We start from the raw sequence: 20,371 nt of genomic DNA, 5'->3' as shown, positions 1-20,371 counted from the left end.
GCTCAGCTAACTAGCTACATGTGTCACGGACTCACAGACTAGCGCTGAAAACTAGCTACTCGACTATGCGTGGTCAAAGCCCCGGCTGTGAACGGTTTCATTTCCTGTAAGTTCTTCACAATAAAGGTCCTCCGTTATGTTGGTATTTGAATGTTTTTATTATGAAGCAGCAAAATCTGGACATTTTGGGGATTCATTAGCAGTAACGTAACGTGACTCCTATAAGCATTGTGCATTGTTACTTAACAACAGCATTCTTTGACAAAAACTGTCCAATCCGTTACAAGGAATGTTTTACAATCCACCTGCCACTGTGGCTGGTAAACAAGGCAAAGTCACGCTGCTTATTTATTGATACATATCAATATCGATCCAGCTTAATGTTACTACAATGTGTTGGTTGACAAGTAGCTAACGTTAATGCTAATGCTTGGTGGTTAACTTTATAAGGTTACAACATCATTCAACACGCTCATAAAGTTATTTTTATTTTTTTAAGATAATTTTTTGGGCATTTTAGGCCTTTAGTTATATAGGACAGCTGAAGACATGAAAGGGGAGAGAAAGGGTAAATGACATGACATGCAACCTGTGGCTGCTGCATCGAGGAGTAAACCTCTATATATTGGCGCCTGCTCTACCAGGTGAGCTACCCAGGCACCCATAAAGTTATTTTTAGAATGACTGTTTTGACCACAGATAACAGTGCTGGGCTAACCCACGAATAAGTTCACCAGTAACGTTAACGTCTGTCTGCCTCACTACCCTGGTGCGGAGAGACTTCAGTCGGGATGACAGCTGATAACAGCCCCGGGACATGTAGTTACCGTTAGCCCCCAGCCATCTAGCTAGCAGCAAGCCACTATCATTACAGCAATCTGAACCGGCCAGCATTTAACTCCAGTGCCGTGTGCTAACGACGCTAACGGCAGTTTAATGAAGCGTCAGGAAACAGACCATATCAGACCCAGGAACCCAAGTCAGAACAGCGGCCATCCATAACGTTAGCTACGTCTCCATTAGCGCTACTGGTGTTCGTGCCGAAAATGTCCTCCCTGCCGAATTTCTCCCCGTTATTTAAGATTACAACAACGTGAAGGGGAGATAATTCTGGGTAGCTGGGAGATGTTCTGCTGCTCCACACCTGTCTCTCGGCCTCCTTGAGTAACGTTGCAACAAACCCCGTCCGCCCCGGTGTTGAAAAAATCCAATATGTGAAATATATTGTGACAGTGTGGTTTTAGCTACTGGCTAATGTTAGCTTGCTGGCTCACTAGCTAATTGGTCAGCTACCAATACAAATTATGTTAGGGAAACTGCAGCTATTTTATTAGAATGACATTAATAAACGTTACTACACGTAACGCCAATGAACTTGAATGGATAAACTCTGCATTGTAATCGGCGATGGTGTTTAACAGTAAAAACTACAACTCCCATAATTCCACGCAACTTCCCAACGTCATTAAAAGTCTGTGTTTACCATCTATTGTTTTGATTGAGAGACCCCTAGCGGCAGAAATATAAATTATATATATATATATGTTTAAGTCCTGTACAAGCAGTACTAATTAAATAAATATTTACTTCCAATACTTCAAATAATTTCAAGGTAATCAAATTAATGATAACCAATTGACATGCATTCTATTTAAGTTATTCAAGTTGACTATTGATCAATGTGATGTACTTAATATGAAATACAAAAAAAGTGGAATTATAATTCCTCTCTCTGAACCCATGGACAAGCACCCTGATCAGGTGGAACACAATGAATAAGTAGAGGCGATGGGTCACCTGCGGGCAGGAGAGAAAAGTGTGGTTTTAGTGATACCCTCGGTTGCTGAATGTTCAATTCATTATTATTTTACAATTTAATGTCAGTAGCTGGATAGAATAGTTTTAAAATTGTGTTTTAAATGTGCTTGGCTCAAGAGGCCGCTATGTGGGGATAACCCGGCCGCACTCGCAATGTCAAGTTCCCCAAGAGTGGGCATATGCATGCCCAAACCTTTGGCAATGAAAGTGGATGGCACAAATTTGATGTCAAGTGGGGCTGATTGTCTGTTGCCCCACTGAACAGGTATGTGCTCAGTCAGATTGTCTCCAGTGTTAAACTGTGCAGGAAATTTGAAATAGCACATTATGTAAAATTGTATAATTTTAGTATTTTGGTTTAGTCTCATAGCGAAAGCTGCTTTTTCCAGAGAAAAGGCTTTAGAAAGCCACTGTACACAAGCCAGACAAAGTTAGCTACTAGCTGGTAAACATAACAGAGCATTTAGCAGCTAAAGAGACAGATATTTTTCTCAGGAGCCAGTGGAGACTTAGTCTGAATTAACAGAAGTACTGCACACAGGGCTGTAGGACTAGTCTGGATTCAAGCCGCTTTTCTGTTGTCTCGGACTGGTCTTGGTTGGTATTTGGACTCGGACTTGTCTCGGACTCGGGCATTGGACTCGCCTAATATATAATATAATAATATTCTAGTTGGTCTCGACCGAGTCCAGCACTATATGCTTCTGTTCTAAGGTAACTTTCTCCTTCAAAATAAAACCATTGATGAAGCGAGCTCGTTCAGAAAACAGGTATTAGTTTAATTCAAAATCTAGAACAGGCATCGAGATTGGTCGCCTGGTATACACCTGGCTGCATCAAATACCTCAATCATCAGGTATCAGTCATTTTCATTTTGGCCACAGACACAATGTCAGCGAGCACTTTGTACTATAAATTCTTCAGGACAGGTAATAAGTTCAAGAATGGGAACATTTCCATTTTATATTTTAAGTAGATAATATGGCCTAATTTGATCCTATACTGTGTTACTCTGCACTTGCTTTTTGATTATTACAAATAATAAAGCAAAATTATCATCTTAAAATGGAATATACACTGTCTCTGACATCACATACATTATGAACAGGTAAGTAAGTGATCTCAGTATTGACTGTCTCCCATTTGGACTCGGCCTTTGACTTGGACTCAAACTTTTTGGGACTCTGTCTTGACTTGGAGTTGAACCTCTTTGGACTCTGTCTTGACTTGGTCTCAACTAGTCCTGGTCTTGGACTCGAAAAATGACTACAGCCCTGACTGCACATTTCCAGGATAATTGCCTGGATGTCCCTCACCTTCCGGTCTCTGGGTGTTGCCGTTCTCTGCTTCAGGAAACATCAAATCAAAATCAAAGAGCTGGTGGTGGACTACTGGAAGAACAGGAGGCCCCCTGTCCTGGTTATCCAGGGAGAGGAAGTGAAGAGGGTGGACTCATACAACTACATTGGGGCCCAAATCAATAACTAAACTGGACTGGACTCAGCTCCTTCACTGTATACTACAGGCTTATGCAGATCTTCTACCAGTCTGCAGTAGCTAGTGCTCTGTTCTTCACCTGTGGTGTGCTGGGGTTGTAGCATCAAGGCTTAGAGGTCAGCAGTCTCAACAAGCTGTTAAGGAAGGCCAAGCTAGGTGATCAGGTTGGAACTGGACAGTGTGGACACAGTGGTGTACAGGAGGATGAGGGACAAAATCAAAGCCATCTTTGATAACCTTTCTCAGCGTCTTTACAACGAGCTGTGGCAGATTAGCAGCTTGTTGCAGAGAGAATGAAGGACAAGCTCAAAGCCTCTGGAGCTGTTCCTTATCTGAGTCAAGGGTCTACTCCAATCATTTACGTAAGTTGCTAAGAGCAACCAAGGACGCATTCGGCTGAAAGTCACAAGTTAACACGGACAGCACGCACACAAGCGGGGGTAAAGAGGTGACCGATTGCATGATCTCTCCAGACAGAAATAATGATAATGTTGCACCTTAACTGCTGGATGTGTAAATAGTTAACTGTTTTCCAACACATTTGCCATCTTAAAAGGTGTCAGTATTGTGTTTACAGCTTGTTTCCGCTGCCCCCAACTGGCCAAAACATCAGTTATTGGTTTAATTTGACTGTAACATTTTGATTTCTGGTGTCTTTTTACGGTTCAAAAATATAAAAAACAAGGTGGCAAGATCATCATAAACATCTAGCCTTATCTGGTTGCATCATGTTAGTTTCTGTAGTTAAATGAATGACAGCTGGCGAATATTGGACAGTAGACAGAACTTATATCATGGTTTTAATCTAATTAAGTGGAATGAGCTGAATTGAGACCCTATGTGTTTAGGGTTAAGTTGCTCATCATGTCAGTAAAGCTAATGGTAGCTCCAGCAGCTACAGCGCAGAGCTGTGAATGGTATCAATGTCAAAAATGGGTTGTCCTTCAGACTTTAAAACACTTTTCTTTAATTTGACTTCTTTTTTGGTGTGGATTTTGAGTATTCCACTTATTAAATGTTTTATTAGATACAGACTTAAGTTGGCTATGACTACATTTCTAATTGATTTTATTGTATTTCAATCACAATTAGATATTTTACTTTAATTATTCAGCATATTTGCACCATCACTATCTTAGCATCGCTATCAGGCTTTACACGCTTTGATAATTGCCTGAGCTAAAACCACAGACTGTAACAGTGTTCAAACTATACCGTGACCTTTGGGGGAGCCCACTTTTTTTTTCTTCTTCTTTTTCACTGGGGTGGTGGTCTTGCGACTTACAATAACTTATAAAGATTCATAACAGCTACAGGTGTATGCGCTATTCAGGATTTACCCTATTATACTTTGTCGACAGGAATTGATAGGTCAAACAGCCACCCACAAATAATCTATAAACAAAGCATCAGGCTGTCTTTGAGATTTCACATGAACAACGGTTAAAGTTACTCAGGCTACCGAAGGATATCATAATTCCTCCGTTCAATTAGACCTTAGAGATGCACCCCAAGCTTCCATCCTTAACAAACAGCCATGTATATGGGCTCTTCCAGTCTCTCCACTGCTGGCTGTTCCATTTTAACGGGAGAGAGAGGAGCGGGAGGGGTTAGGATCGTGACCGGCCTCTGACGAGCTGTTACAACCTCCATCTTCAGCCAGAGAGGACATTATTTCTTCAGCTTCTTCCTGCGTTGTCACCCCGGTGGGAGGTGTGCCAAAAGGCCTTGCAGCAGTTGAATCGGCCGTGCTATTAACGTCATCGCTACACAATTTCTTAGTAAAACCAAAATTAATTAAACTGCCTTGTTTTCTTTTTGCCATGGCTAATGATGCTTACTGCAGAATGGATTTCAAGGACTTTGCGCGCTGATTAATGGCCTCCAACGTTTATATTTTTCCTACGAATCTTTGAGTTAACATGTACTAAACATGAGTTGAATTTTGATCTCAATGCCTTAATTGAAAAAATTAAGAAAAATCCAACCTTTGAGAACACCATAATGTATTGTAAATAAATAAATGTTCTTCCTTAAAATACAGTGGGCATAAGTATACACACCCCTATGTTAAATTCCCATAGAGGCAGGCAGATTTTTATTTTTAAAGGCCAGTTATTTCATGGATCCAGGATACTATGTATCCTGATAAAATTCCCTTGGCTATGGAATTAAAATAGCCCCACATCATCACATACCCTTCACCATACCTACAGATTGGCATGGTTTTATTTCAGTTATCCCTAGCTGGTTTGATTTGCATTGAGAGATGATCTTATGGAAAGTACCCCATGCCAATCTGTAGGTATGGTGAAGGGTATGTGATGATGTGGGGCGCGTATTTTAATTCCAAAGGCCAAGGGAACTTTCTCAGGATGCATAGTATCCTGGATCCATGAAATAACTGGCCTTTAAAATAAAAAATCTGCCTGCCTCTATGGGAATTCAACATAGGGGTGTCTATACTTATGCCCCTGTATTTTAAGGAAGAACATTTATTTATTTAGAAAATTGGTGTTCTCAAAGGTTGGAATTTTCCAAATCTTTTTAATTAAGGCATTAAGATCAATTTCCAAAAGATGATTTTTCTATTCCTCTTTTTAGTCAACTGTAGCAGGGGTTCCTATACTCATGAGCAGCACTGTGTAGTTATCTTTATTGAAGTGAATTAGGTTTAAATTGCCATCATGCATGAATGAATGATATTTTTGCAATTTTACACATAATCCACGATGATCACATTACACAAAACTGAAACTGCACGTCAAAGTGACACATTGTCAATATTTTTAGAGACCGCCCAAAATTTCACAAATCACATTTTCAGGGGAGCCCATGTATTATTAACGGGAGCCGAGCTCCCCCTAGCTCCCCCATAGTTCGCACCCTGCTGTATAATAAAAATGGACAGACCATCGGGGCCTGAAAAGTGAAGCCAATGTGGAAGGACCTTAAACCTGCATTCTATCCAATTTCCAGCAGGGGGTGACTTACCCGATTGTAAAAAGTAATCCGTTTCAACAAGTCAATGGAGAAACTACCCCACTTCTGACTTGCTTAATTACCTCATTAAACATTTTTTTGTTTTTAAAGATAATTTTTTGGGCCATTTATTTCCACAGGACAGCTGAATACATGAAAAGGGAGGGGGAATGACATGCAGTAAAGGGCCGCAGGACGGAGTCTAACCTGCTGCCGCTGCGTCAAGGAGTAAACCTCTATATATGTGCGCCTGCTCTATCAACTGAGCTAAGCCGGCCAGCTCATTAAATATTTTCATAATAAGTTCATGGTCTCAATCGCTACTTTCAAGTATTCTTCAATACAGCATGATGTAAAAAAAAAAGAAAATTATGGTCCCATTTATTTTAAAATAGATGATAAATCTTTAGATGCTTTAGGGCATGACTACGACCAAGTTGTTCTGCCAACCAAGCTAGCTAGCTTGCTAGCGCTAGCTGGTATTATAAGGGAAGGTTTGCCAATCTTCTATTTTGCCGTACACGCAGATGAATGGCGCCAGCACCATTGTAACCATAAACAACACTGGCTTAGCCGCGTCATCCTCCCTAGCTTACCCTCTCGTTGAAAAATCGTCACAACCAGTTGCAAAAAAATAAGACGTATCGCCAAACTCGAAGCTTCAAAACTGCAGTTTACAAACCAATGGGTGACGTCGTGGATGGTAAGTCCACTATGTGGCTAAATCACCAAAGATTAATTTGCAGGAAACCACAACTCGTAAGTCAATTTCTGTTATTTCTGCACATTAGGCTCAGATTGATCAAGAACTGTGTAATGTTAACAGATCATTCTCTCTTTCAGCTGAAAACAAGCAACAGACAGAGTGGGACATCCGTCCGAGAGAGTTTGTCAGGTGTATTTTGGTATCATTTCTGTGGACAGCAGGAGTCATAAAGGACCAGGAGAGGCCAGGGCCGCTGAGAGAGCCAGCCAGCCGTGCTGAAATGTTTTATGACAACACACCATGTTGCACAGTAGAGATACAAGCGCAGGAACTGCAGTGAGAATATGAGTTTTAACTTGGACGCAGTCTGTATCCTGCTGTAAATAACTCCAGTGAGCTCTCTCTCCCTACACTGTAAAAAAGTCTATGTGTTTATGGCAGTTTTTTATTTTATTTGCTGTGCAGCTTTCAGGGCTTTAGAAGCAGAAAGGATGAGCTACAGAAATGCAGGCCAACAAAAAAGGTTGAGCTGTGGAAAAAAATGGCTTCAGTTCCAGAAAATACCACACAATGAAAGCTGCATAACATTTGTTATGCAGTCGGCCAGATGAGGCGAGAGCTACAGGTGAATCCTAATAAGGTTTTCCATTTTCACCATGGTGGGTGTTCCCAGAGTGGCTTGACATGTTAATCCAAGATCATTATTTTTAATTGGCTGTATCATAAAATACCATCACACTTCATGTCATATTGTCCTCTGTGGATAGCAGTGGCATTCTGTGACCCACTGTAAAAACTTTATCAAGAGCCTCTTGATAAGGAACCAGAAACTGATGGATTAAAACTGAAAGATTAAATGTTTTTTGTAGGTTTCTAAAAAAACAACAGTAAAACCAAAACTGGGCAATATACCCGCAAAGTGTTCAATGTTAAATAATTATAAAAAGGCATTATGAAATAAATGATCATATGAATAAATTGTGTAAAATATATAATTGAACCACAAACGTTGTGGCATTTAAATAAAAAATGGTTATAAGTTATTATTATCAATGTTATTTTATCATTTCTTTCCATAATAGCATTTATTGGATATCATGTCAGAAGTCGGTTTTTATTTCATAATATTTTTATTATTATCTTTATACTATGTAGCTGCTGCTGTGTGTGTGACAGTGATGCAAAAAATTACTTTTATTTATTTGGTTTACCGCACTAAACTAAATAAATAAAAGTAGATGTTTTTAGCCAAGCTGCACATGCTACCTACTTAGCTGGCTAACTAGCTCAGCTGGGTTGTAAGATTGGATTATTTGCATCAAAGTGTTAACGTTTGGAGTTACCTTTTCTGCATTTTTATTTTTTATTTATTTGTTTATTTAAAAAGGGACAATGCAAATCAATTGACATTTTTTTTGTTTACACTCAAAATGTAAATGTGCCTGAGTTAGCAAAAAAGCTAATTTTCATCCGTAGTCCCTTGATTCTTAAGATGGTCCTCAGAAAAGCACACAACTCTGAAGAGCAAAAAGAAGCTAGCTTAAATATACTCACACTGGCCTTTGATGCTGACCAAGCTCACAAGCCGGCCTAGCTAGTTAGCCAGCTAGGTAGGTAGGCATCATGTATATTAATTGTTAAGATGAATAAATTATATTAACATGAATGAATAAAAGGAGATGTTTGTTTCATTGTCTGTATAATTTCTTTATAAACAGCAACAGTTTGACACGTGTTACTGCTCTAGCTAAAGATGCTAACTGGATAAATCTGGTAGCAGTGTGTGTGAAGCAATGGATGTAATGTGTACAACATAACCAACATAATACAATTACAATGTAGACAATCCAAATGACAAAATTATAAGTGACATTATGAAATGTGACAATATGAAATACAAGTGGTATGAAAGAAAAGTGTTATTGGGAAATTAAAACATGTTTGAAAATGGGCATTTTGGAAAAAAGTATTTATTATGAAATAAAAATCAAGTCCTATATCAAAAATGAAAATAAGAGTGCTGACATGTTCCATTTATATATTTTACACCAGTGGATTCAAGTGATTATTTCATAATTATGTATCTATTAATTTAATATTGAACACTTTGAAGCGCCCTACTGTGAACACACTGTTTTCATGGGCTGGACATTTGAGCAACCAAATAGAACCCTAATGACCAAAAGGGACCCAAATGGCAGCCCATGTAAGTCCCCCATGGATATGTTGGCTGCAAGATAACACAAAGCCATACACCCTGCAGATTAGTCACAGTGCACACACACACGGAGTGGCAGCAAGGCACTACTAGTTACTGCTAGAAATTTTTACTGTCCATATTTTTTATTGTGTGACAATCTGTCAATATCGATATAAGTCTGATGGAGTGTGAGGTCCAGTACAGTAAGTGTAAAGAAAATGAGGGAGTAAATTGTAAACAGAAGACATAAATGTGTGTAATAGAATATTTATTTTTGTAGCCTCTAAATACGAACAATTAAACCATAAAAATAATTATCACTTGAGAATAAAAAGCAAAAAGATTAAAAAAAAAAACGATAACAAATCCAGGTAGTATTCAGTATTTGGTGTTTAACATCATTTGTAAAAACAGTATTATATAACAATAGTGACTTTATCATCAAAGAGATTGTGTAGGTCTCTGAAGGACGATTTCATGATTGGAGACGGTGATCTGAGGTGTGTTATAAGAAACTTATCGGAGATGTCCAGGTCAAAATTGCCTCTGATTTGTCAGCATTCAGTTCATATAGGAAGTCCAGTTCCTGGGAGATTAGGCGGATACATGTTATATGTCACAGAGGCCACAAAAAAATGGGATTGCTCAGCTTGGGCTGCTTGTGTTTCCTCCTCCTTGTGGAGATTGTTGACAGACAACACTGAGCAGGCTAGGTGTAGTAGCTTAGTAATCTTAATTTCAGCAATATCAGACATACAGTAGTTTATAATCAAGCCATAGACCATGTATTGCAAACAGTTGTACAGGCAGAAAAGGCTCTGCTATTTGAGGGAGCTGTCAACGAATCAGAGCTGTGACTGCTGAGAGAGCAAATCCCCCTGAATAAACATGAATATAAATCTTAGTTAAATCAACAATACAAAATACCACATTAAGAAGGGTTGGGGGAGTGGAGGGAGCTACAGAAACGTTGGCATGAGCGTAATAAGCAGAGTAACAGTGCCAGCCACCTACCGTATAGCCACACAGCTGCGAACGAGCCAATCACTGTGAAGAATGACAACAGCTGATGTTAATCATGAAAAGTATGAATTCAGTGCTCTGGCTGAACTGGCACTATCTTTAATTTATTTAGTAATAGTTTTGTATTCAGTAGAGTTAGACTACTGTTTCTGTGACTGTTACTGTTATATACTGTATATCATCAGTGGTCTGGGCACAGCACTGCAGTGCACTCACAAGTGTTTGACATTGACACAGCCTGATTCATAGTCACTGCAGTTACAATCAATCAATTTATTTGTCACATGACATCATATGAAATATGATTTCAGTGAAATGAAATCCTGTCAGTTCCTGGAATTTATTCATTAAAATTAGTAATAATAACAAATATATGTCTTGTGGCGTGTTCACACCAAGGTGTTTTTGTGGGCGATGCGAATGGCGCAACGCGCAGAATTTGCTGCATTTATGTGAGTTGAAATATTACAACTCGATGAGGGAGAAATTCGCGTGACGCTGTGTCGCGAAAGCCTATCAGTGTTTAGAGCCTCCTGATGTCATGACTTGTTGAATCAGAAATGGAGGAACTTATTGTAGCTGTCTGTGGACATCCAGAGATCTACAGTACTATACAGTCTATAGTTATTGCAATTAAAATCACAGCAAATCTGTATTTCATTAGCGCTGGAAGCGGCAGTCATCCAGATGTAACTACTACCTGGTAGTCATCCAGATGTAACTACTTCCTGGTAGTCATCCAGATGTAACTACTTCCTGGTAGTCATCCAGATGTAATTACTTCCTGGTAGTCATCCAGATGTAACTGCTTCCTGGTAGTCATCCAGATGTAACTACCTCCTGGTAGTCATCCAGATGTAATTACTTCCTGGTAGTCATCCAGATGTAACTACTTCCTGGTAGTCATCCAGATGTAACTACTTCCTGGTAGTCATCCAGATGTAACTACTTCCTGGTAGTCATCCAGATGTAATTACTTCCTGGAGAAGGCAGTGAAATTTACCACGCTTTTTGCTCTACCGGATGATTTTATCAATCCAGACATGACGCTGTTTGATATTGACAAATCGCAAATGTTACGCAAATATTAGTTTTGCTTAGGTGTGGATCCTAGCGGCCTGAGGGTAGAAGCTCCTCCTGAGCCTCTCAGTGCTGACCTGGTGTTGTGAACAAGAATAGGGGAGAAGAAAATGTACTTTATCAGTAAAGCATTTAAAGTGTGTGTTGTTGTGTGGCTGGTGAAAGCATCTGTATTTAGTAAAACTAGCTGTGAGCTTAGTTTAGATTCCAGACACATTCAACAGACTGCACATCATATAAATATATAAATTCCAACGCCAGAGGCAATTATGGTGGGATCACTTAACATTGAGATGCACAAATACAATTTGCCTGCAACAATAAGTTAGTGTACTGGTTGTTGTTGTTGTTGTTGTTGTTGTTGTTGTTGGACGTCTAGGGCTTTGGACCTTTCCTATTCATCACTGCCCATGAAAATATATGTAATCTACATTTTAGACACATGGTTTTACATACTGTCTCTAGGAAAGAAATATGGAAAAGGAAGACAAGAGCACAAAAAGACCAGCATGTGAGTCACAGAAAAAGGATTCAGTGCATTCAGAAGCACAGCTTTCATTCTCTATATGAAAAGCTAATCAGTCGGCATGATTGCAGTGAGTGGCCTTTTGTAACATCTTTAATCCGGTGAGTGTTTTAAGAAGTGCATAATTGAAATTCTGTTCAGGATGGCTGCAATTTTCAGCTGCAGGATAATAAGCCATCAGTTGGCCTTGGCTGGCAGCGTGAGGGACTGTTTTAAATGTGCCATGTGATGAACCTTTGATTGGTTCGCCAATGACTGCTCTATATTGACAATACCAGAGAGGGACAGGGGACTCTTTATTTAGTCCTCACCCTTATCCTCTGCTGGCCCTAATTAAGCAGTCTGCCAGATTGAGGATCCATTAATGATGTCATTGTCATGCTAATTGGTGCTCTATGCTCTCAAAGTACATCCAGAGCCCTGGTGTGCCACCAGAATATTATCAGAGATCTGTGGAATTGCATTGCTTCATTTATCAAAGGTAGTTTGTTTGGCTTTGAACAAGGCGGAAACACACCTTTTCTCTCTGTCCATCTTCAGACTTTCATGTCTAAAGGCAGACTAATGGAACCTACTGAAGCAATGAATAACAAGATTAAGGGCCAGCTTATGCAAGAAGTGGTCCGTACAACATGTTCCAAACACGTCAGAAGGCATTCGTATTTCTATGAACAGACATACTGAAAGGTGAAGTGAAAAGCGGGCCATCGTGTTACCGTTTCCATCTAGCGCTATGATCAGGACAAATGATGTCCAATACTTTGATTTATGACTAAATACCTGTAAAACTAATGTCTCCAGCTGTAACTTGCTTTGTGCTAATTATCATGGTAACACGTTAAATGGTGATCATGCTAAACATTATTCCTGCTCAACTTCAGCATGTTGGCATTTTGTCACTGCCCGATGTGAGTCGAGTGCAGATGTGAGTTGCGCATGTGTCACTTTGCGACAAGTAGTTTGCTACAAGAACCTGCTAACGAGAGACTTCTGTAATGTCAATACAATAAAAATGGACCTTCATAACGAAGTCCGTTCACTGCTGGCTACAAGTTAGCATTCAAACACAACAAAGGCTGTCCCTTGAATGGCGTTTTGAGCTAACGTTAGCAATCAAACAATCATAGATAGCTAAAACGTTTTTGAAATGATTTCCATCTTCTGTTATTGTTTATAATGAGAAAAGTTTATTATTTTATGGATTTCACAAATTTCAGTATGACACGTCATGCCGTAAACCGTTTAAATCTGAGAATGCAGAACTCACATCTGCACTTACATCGGGCAGTGACACATTGTAACTGGGAGCATGGTAACATGCTGACATTAGCATATAGCACAAAGCACCACTGTGCCTAAAGGTGTTTCTCAGTTCGGATACTTCCGTGAGTACACTTACATCTAGTACACTGTCTACACAATGTACTCACTTGTGTAGCGCGTACATTTTTATAGTGTAGTGTAGTGCACGGCAGTGATGCACTGACCAGAAATGATTCTTCCTTTTAATGGTAAATTTCAAACGCAACCACTGCAGCTTACTTGCCCATCACATATTCACAAGTTTGAATATACGTTGGTGGTCCCGTAGCTTTCACCTCCGTAGTAAAGATGGCTACCGTTGAGGGCGAGTAGTGTCCAGGCTTCCACACTTAAAGCTTTAGTGCGTAACTGTTTTATATTGATGAACATCTGTTACTTTCAAGACATTGCCAAATTAGTTGCTACAAAGCTAATTAAGACTATCGGCTCTCTGTATTTCTCAGTATGACTATGTTCAGAAACTGGTGTCGTCATGCAAATTTCGCACGTAGAAATTTGAGTGAAGATAATGACCTCTTCTGAAGAGTCCATCATGTTTTTTTAATCCTCCGTGTCCTCCTTGGCTACTAGCAACTGTGTCATTACTTAGAATTCAGACAGAAACTACGCACTATAGCTTTAATGTTTGACCGTTTTAAGTATTAAGTACCTTGTAAGTACAGAAGTGTGCGACTTGAGACACAGCACAAGACAAGGCTCACAGAGCCGCTAGCATGGCTGTAGACTCTGAGACCCTCTTCAGACCTGGCATTAATTACAGGTATGAATGCACGAAGGACGCATTGAGGATGCAATGATATTTGGGGCCCTATCTTGCACTCAGTGCCTTTGTACACCGACGCATGTATCGTTCCTATTTTGCACCCAACACACAGCGGACTTTTCCCTCCACAGACGCACGTCGGTAAATTAGGGAATGTATTTGCGCTCCTGGGGGCGGTTCAGCGAAAAGAGAAGGCGTGTTCCGGCGCAAACGTTACTTGGTGCTATTCTGCAGTTTCAGAAAACAATTCCACCACTGACCAGGAAAAACCTGGTCTAAAGTCAGTGGCGCTAGTCTAAAGTCAGTAGCGCGTTCAGATGCTATTTTAGGGCCATAATGTAGCGTGTGCACAACGCGCATACACTTCTCTCATCTAAACGGACACAGCAGTTCCCATTTTTGCAAACCATACATAATTACAAAGGAAAATATTACTGAAAATGCACTTCAGGTGTTTGGATAGATCAGGAGGCACTTTACAGTACAGTCCTCAAAACGTTGCAGCATTCTTTGGGGCTTGTTTGTTTTGCACAACATTTCCATGTTGACATAAATGTCATGATGACATAAATGAGGAAATATTAGAGGACTTAAGGAGACGTGATGTTGAACTACGGCGGGATCTGGTCCGGGAGTAATGCGCGATGCGCTCCTGGTGGAGCGGATGGACGGAGATGGAGTGGGGGGAGGAGGAAGGTGCAGGTGGTGCGTTTGGAGGCCCACGCTCCATGGCTGCAGCAATCCTCTCCAGACTTGAGGAGATGCACCCGAGAGGCCGCAGCAACATCGCCACCCAAGACGGGCATTTATTACTTTGCCGCATCTCGCATCGGCAGCTCCCGTTGGCGTCCGCCAGGCAAATCCGCCGTCATAATAGCAATCCGCCATGGAACAAGCGCGCCTGCTCTTAAAGGGAATGTGAGATGATGCTCTGATTGGTTTATTGCACGTTACGCCCAAACCACACCTAGCTACTTCAGACCAACCCATTTTAGATTTGCGTCGGGCGCAAGACTCACAGCACTCGAGATCCGCCCACAAAGCTACTTGCGTTTTGTGTTTCAGATCGTTAAAATAGGGCCCTTGATCACTCAGACCACATTCAGAGGTCTGGGCTAACTAAAGCCTTATTCGCCCGGGATAAGTATTATCTAGGGACCTCGTGTGAATTATAAATTACCCACGTCTGATTTTCATCTGGCGCATTCTAACGGGATAATCGAAGCCTGTGATTTTACTCGAATTTGCTGACATTAAGCAACAGTAGAAACCTGGGTGTGGGTAGCTCTGCTACGTGTGTTTGTGTGTGGTAAGATCTCGAGGACACACACGCACACAATCTCAACCGGGTAGTCAGTCATCGTCCGAACTGTGACCTCTCCTTTTTCTTTCTCTCACTTTTTTCTCCGGGTGGTGTCAAGCAGGGTCCGGTTAGATGGATAAAACAAAACATTTCACCAGGTTAAAATATATTAGCTCAAGCTTTACGCTTGATTTATTTGTAACATTAACCTCTAATTATGAAGTGAGCCCCTCTCGCTTGATTGTGCATTATTTTTGATAAGCTATTGCTTGGAGCATAGGCGCCGATACTGTGGGTGCACCCACGGAAAATACTGAGCACCCACGTGTGCTAGACTGCCAGTAGGCTACATTCATTTAAAATTAAACATTGGAGTTGGTGCTAAGTGGAGCGGTGGCATTGATTCTTAATTTCCCACGAAACTGATCGCGGTTACGTGTCAGTTACATTTTTTATCTCCAATCCTATCTGCATTTGTGAGAAGTGGCGCTGTCCTTTATTATCGAGTTAATAGGCGTGTGTGTTTGTGTCGGCCGCTGTCCATTTCCTAAGGTTCTGAAATGCAAACATTTTTTGACTACTTTTTTTTTTTAAAGGCCGTGTGCCCGTGAGCACCCACGGAGGAAAACATAAATCGGCGCCTATGGCTTGGAGATGTCTTGTCGTTATCTCTAGATGTATGATACAAACATAAAAAATATACTTACCGCATGATGCTATACATGTCATCCATCGCCATCTAATCATTCTTTTTGTCATCGGTTTTCATCTTTCTCTTTCTGCAAATTGTATATGATGTATAGCGACATGACCCAGCACCCAAAACACTGTCAAAATACTCCAACGCACCCTCCAACGCACCCACTCCAAAGCCCCGCCAAATCCTGGACAAATCAGAGATGCCGATTCGCACGGGACTATTATCACAGGACCTCCGTTTTCGGCGAAATATGGTAGGTCATTTGCGGGGGAATTATTACTTTACAAATTACAGACATGACCAATTCGCACAGGATTAAGATCACAGACAACCTCTGCAATTATTACAAATGACTGGAGGTCACCAGGTAATACTTATCCCATGCTAATAGGGCATTAAAATATGTATTTTTGTTTGCAAACAGAAATAATTTCTGTCTTTATTTGCATTTGTAGCTGGGAACTGAGATCCGGTCACAAGTCAAGACGCATGTGGAGATGATTCTAATGCCAGGTCTGAACAGACGCACTCAGAGCTGGGCACTTGTGATTGGATCACTAAAGATGCATGCTGATACCAGGTCTGAGCAGGGTCTTAGTCGTGTTACTAATATGACCAGATGACAACACGAGCTTTGCTGTTGTATCAAAACAGTGCCAGCCAATTCTGATAAAAATGAACATGACATCATAGTTGCACGTCTCCAGCTAGACATTGCCTTCTGCCTACTGTAAGTAACAGTGCCGTAATGGTAGATGTTGCCGTGTTTCCTGTTGGACACCACAAAACTTAGTAAATGAATGATTGTGTTCTTAATGAATTCATGATTAGATATATTACTTAGAACTTTCTGGATCCATGTGGTGCTCTGCAAATACAAAGTGAAAATATTTCCATTAAACGCTGATAATAGCTGTGTAAAGTCATGGTAGGAAAAATTACCATTGTGGTCTCATTTAAAATGATGCATTACTGTAGTCAATGCAGTGGTTTGTCTCTACAAGCAGTTTTTAATGGAGTTTTGCAAACAGTGGGAGCTGTTTTGCAGGAGGTAAAGCTAATCTGCAGCAGGAGCGACAGGAGCTCCTGACTGTGGCAAATCCATTAGTGGGTGTAGACTCTTCATCAGCATTCAATGATACAAGGGAATAGGCATAGGTTTGATTAGTATATTCACTAAATGTCCAATCTTTTGTTCATTTACAGGTATATTCACATATATCGATGAAAACTTCTCGGTGTTTCTCAAGTGATCATAATTGTCTTGTGGACTTTATTACAAAGTGAGATTAGTTCTCATTCGTTCTCGTTCTCACGATCTGTTGGCTTAATTCAGGCTTCACATTCAGATACCACAAAGATGGCTGACTTACAGTATAACCAGTGTAGATCTCCATGGTAACTGATGCAGCACAACATGCTCCAGAGCAGATTCAGCATTTCACAGAGTACTGTCTCTCAAATCATCAGCCAAACAAAGCCCAATATGGCTATAAGAAAATTAGTAAAATTGTTATTAAAGGGTGCGTAGGTAGCCCAAAACAATACACAACTGTCACTTGATATACGTAACCCATACTCATTTGGAAATAAAAGTTCAGTAAATGTAAATGGACTGTATTGATATAGTGCTTTTCTAGTCTTAACGACTACTCAAAGCGCTTTAACATAGTACAGGAACCATTCACCATTCACACACATTCATACACTGTGGCCGAGGCTGCCGTACAAGGTGCCACCTGCGCATCAGATAAACATTCACACACATTAACACACCAGTATCAGCCTTAACAACCCTTAATCCATTACCATACTCATTTTGCCACATTGATCTGTGATAGCCTATCGATTATAATTCAATTTAATTCAATTGTATTAATAGTATCGAATCAGAACAAGAGTTATCTCAAGACACTTTACAGATAGAGTAGGTCTAGACCACACTCTATGATTTACAAAGACCCAACAATTCCAGTAATTCACACAAGAGCGACCATTTAGTGCGACAAAGAAAAACTCCCTTTTAGGGAGAAATCTGGGACAGACCCAGGCTCTTGGTAGGCAGTGTCTGTCACAATATAGTCAATTATAGTCACAATAAAGACAATGGAACTATGACTAGAAATAGTAGTTGTAGTAGTTCATGGTGTAGCAGGGCACTGCAGGGCATAGCAGGGTGTTACAGCAGCTCCATCCCATCAGTGCATTATTATTTGCAATTACTTATGTTTTTGCAGGTAGCATTACATTAATTTGGTAACATTATAAATGTTACACTCTTAATAATGCTGGGTTAAAAAATAACCCAACCATAAGCCAACTGCTGATCATCTATGGGACAGAACACGGTTGGAGTGACCCAAGTGCTGGGTTAACCCAGTTTTGCCCAAATCAGGGCTCAAGAGTGCGACCAATTTGGTCGCAAATGCGACCAAAATTTGTAAGGGTGCGACTAAGATTTTTCCTAGGTCGCACCGGTGCACCTAACGTCCTCGCATCCGCTGCCTCTCCACTAACGGAGCGATGTTGTTTATATCGATATGGTTTAATGTTGCGTTACATGACCCATTCCTTCTGGAAAGCCGTGCCTGTGTTTGGATTTGGATCTCTCCTCCGCGCAGCCCCGCCCCCATTCACTCACACACCGGCCGGCTCACCTGCAACATGGAGAGACACAGCGCCGCTGGTCCAAACTCCCGACATTTGTCTACAGTTTTAATTGTTATTAACACAGCTGTATATTGTTAAGTATGAGAGGGAAACCTGTATTGGTACCAGTGTTTCCGCTGGTAACTCTGTTACTGCGGCCGCCACGGCGAAAAACACATTATTAAACTAACTTCAGTTCGTTGAGTAATAGCATGTAAGACGGAGCATGCTGGATCATAGTTCATAAAAATGCAGCGCAGTGACGATACAGACATTTCATAGCCTACACAAGACTGGTGTAACGCCGCTAATGAGTCAGCCGTCACTCTCTGAGTAGCCTAGCATACGCTTCAGTCCATCGCACTCCCCTGTCTTTCGGTCGTTCTTTTTTTTTTTTTTTTAGATTTCGGCCTTTATTTTGATAGGAAAGCTGAAGACATGAAAGGGGAGAGAGAGTGGGGGGATGACATGTACAGACATGAAAATCACTCACCTTTCGGCGAAATTCGCCGTTTTGAAACCAAAATAGGTGACCTACGTGAATTGTGTAGATTTGATGAGAAAATGTTTAAGGGGGAGAGGGGTGGTGTAAGTACTCGGGCCTGGTGCCGTATGACTATTTTAGAAAAATAAATAAATTAAAAAGTCCACATGGGATTTGTTTTAATGAGCTGGATTTAACCATACTGTCTATAGCTTTGACCAATCATCGAACTTCCACCAACCTTCTGCAGCGCATGTTCAAGGAAGACGCCGGCAGCGGTAAGACGGTGCTTGCTAGTCATTATATGCTAGTCACAAAGCTTCGGTCCGTGCACTCTGTAATACGAGTACGTTACCGGCAACGACCGCTACCGTTAAGACTGCGACTGTTCCTTCACTGACCGACCGTGATACAAACAATACGTGTGTGCACGTTCATAGCGGATCATGATTTGTAAAAGCTATGTGAAGCCCAAACTGCCTTGATAAAGCTGTCTGTTTGGACTCAGCATGGCAGGTATTTAAACATAACGGCCTTGTCCCAGAGTTTAGACTTCTAGCTATATGAAAAGATAAACAATGCAACCCTTTTAATAAATGTAAATAAAGCCGCTAATATCAGCATGGACAAAATCATGAATGTATTGATGATTCTTTTGTGTCTGGCCAAAGTAGTAAAATTTTAGTTTTCACAATGATTCATTGTAGGACTATGATATTATTGCAATATGTAAATCCACATTGACTCTTTATTTAACATATGGTTGGAAGAAGTACAAATGTATCCAAAACTTTTTAGTCTTTAAAAATTATGACTTTTATTATTGTGTAATGTCAGAAGGACTTTAACTGTTTTGCCAGTCAAATTTACTTTAATGAGTGCATATTGAAATATTACACTGTTGGTTGGCAAAAAATGCATCTCAAAATGCATCAGATTGATGCTTTAAAATATGGAATATTTAAAATTTTCTTCTGGGGGGGCATGCCCCCGGACCCCCCTAGAGGGGTAATATCCTTCTCACCTTTTTCACCCCTGACCCGTTTTCATGCCTGTCATATAGGAAAGGGCTGCAGGTCGGAGTCAAACCTCTATATTTACCAACTGAGCTATGAGTTATTGTTGTTGAAAGCTTATGAAGGAGCTTTCTCAGGCTATTTATTTTAGATAACTTTCATTTATATGTGTTGCAGCTGTATATTTTCAAACTGGTAAAGAAAACCCTGTCTTTGCATTTTATTTTAATCACAATCTGTTTTAATAAAAGAGCTTGTGAAAAGTGGCTTTGACTTAAAACTGAACATTTAGCCCACTTTG

The sequence above is a fragment of the Perca fluviatilis genome, chromosome 13 (assembly GCF_010015445.1).
Source record: "Perca fluviatilis chromosome 13, GENO_Pfluv_1.0, whole genome shotgun sequence".
Taxonomy (NCBI): domain Eukaryota; kingdom Metazoa; phylum Chordata; class Actinopteri; order Perciformes; family Percidae; genus Perca; species Perca fluviatilis.
The sequence above is the reverse complement of the archived record's forward strand: the minus strand, read 5'-3'. Positions refer to the sequence as shown.